The sequence below is a fragment of the Capsicum annuum genome, unplaced genomic scaffold, assembly GCF_002878395.1.
Source record: "Capsicum annuum cultivar UCD-10X-F1 unplaced genomic scaffold, UCD10Xv1.1 ctg78768, whole genome shotgun sequence".
Classification (NCBI taxonomy): Eukaryota; Viridiplantae; Streptophyta; class Magnoliopsida; order Solanales; family Solanaceae; genus Capsicum; species Capsicum annuum.
In genome coordinates, this window is record NW_025889286.1 from 8,628 (window position 1) to 10,530 (window position 1,903).

General features: G+C 33.7%; 1 long non-coding RNA gene across 1 annotated transcript; it reads left to right on the forward strand.

Annotated features, from left to right (window-relative positions):
- Positions 1-862: 862 nt before the first annotated feature.
- LOC124894973 lies at positions 863-1,680 on the forward strand. Its single transcript, XR_007051457.1, has 2 exons — positions 863-1,369; positions 1,491-1,680. It is a non-coding gene; the product is annotated as an uncharacterized LOC124894973 (long non-coding RNA).
- The last annotated feature ends 223 nt before the right edge of the window (positions 1,681-1,903 follow it).

A 1,903-nucleotide genomic window follows, 5' to 3' on the forward strand; every position in this document is an offset into this window, starting at 1 on the left:
GATACTTTACTCATTTATATAATGAGAAAATTCATTAAATTAAATGGGTTGTCAATGTTGACCAAAAACGTCACATTTGTCATCAAATATTAATGGGTCATAACTCAAAACAATTATGGTCATTAAGAGAAATAATATGACTCATCAATGGTATGTTATAAAGAGGTTACAACATTAGAGGAGTTGGAGAAATTAGAAAAGAATAAACATCAACCAACGGCCATTCAAGAAGACAAAGGCCATTAAAATAGAAATCAATGTCTTGCAATTATAATTGTAGACATAATAATTTCTTTTTGTTATATCCAACAAGTCCCCTATATCTCAAAAAGAATTGTATTAAGGAATAAGATGAAGAAAGACATTTTGCTAGGGTTTCACATATAAGTACCATATGTCGAATCTAATGTCCATAGACTATTAACCAGACCTAGATAAACAAGATAATAGACATACAAAACAATTAGTGATGTTTAGAACTTCTATGAATCAAAAATTCTTTTATAAGCCAGAGTCTTCTGCTGTCACATTATACTTGCACAATCTTTATCGTTATCATTGTTTTGCACTAATAGGCCATATGGGAATCCTGGTATTTATGAGTGCTCTAGAAATTTGTCACAATTTCTTAAGAACGTCATCTCTCCACACTCATATAGGTCCAATCATTTAGTGTATTTTACAGAACAATACATCACATATAAAGAATATGAATTGAATTAAGAGTTTTAACTCTATCCTTATTTTGCCTTGCAACGCTGCACTATATTCACACATCATAGGAGGGACATTATTTTATAGTGCTTGCTTACACTTCATAGGAGGGACGTTATTTTATAGTGCTTACTTACACATCATAGGAGGGACATTATTTTATAGTGCTTGCTTGATTAGCTAATGACTTGTTATTACCCATGTGACCCTAATTCATGGGATCTCCAATCACACAAGTTAGGTTATCATCATTGTTAATCTTCTCAAATTGACTAAAGTGTCACTCTCCTCAATGTTTCTTATAGCGGCCTCAAGAGTGGTTTAGCTTGACATTCTCTGGAATCCCCCAGTAGAGCAGCAAGCCATCAGTCGAGCCTACAGGAACGATAAAAAAAATTTGTACACGTTTACTGTCCAGTGACAACGAAATGGGAGGTTGACAAGATTGAACAGCAGGCGAGAAAAAGATATCATTCATATGTACTTTTGTCCAGGAATAAAGTGAATACTTCATGTTCTGTGTCGGAGGATGATATACTTGAATCCATGACAAGAGGGTCTCCATCATATTTTTGAAAAACTATCTCATGAAACACGGATGGTGCCTACTACATGCTTTAATGCTTACAACCATCATTCAAGATGAAGCAGTTAGGTTAGTATATATATTTGTGTGCTTTAATTTCTTCTTGTTTGCTGGTACATGAAGTAATCAGACTTTCTTGTTAACTGCATTTCCTTGAAAATTGGCTCAAATACTCTCTCTTTCTTGTCAGATTGTTGGCCAAAACGCAGGGATTCGTAGAGGACTCGAAGGTTTTAACAGCTGGACAAGATTTTTACGGAGAAACTAGAGTTGGCAGTGGAGATGAAGAATATAATTCAATAGGAAAGGTTCAGTATATTCAATTGACGATTGAATCTATAATAATACAATGTCTTTTATACAAATTTGATGTTCAGTTTTATCGTTTCTTTCAATATAAAATCTATATGGAGAATATGCAACTATATGATAGTCTAAATCAAGAAGTAGATTTAGGCATTTTATCAAGAACCTTTTAAGTATTAATGATAGATGAACTTTACATTGAAAGCCTCGGATCCTATGTACGTACAAAGTGGCTGTATTTAACTTCTCCAGACTTAACTAAACGAGCAGCAAAACCATTCCTTGGAGCTGAAAAGG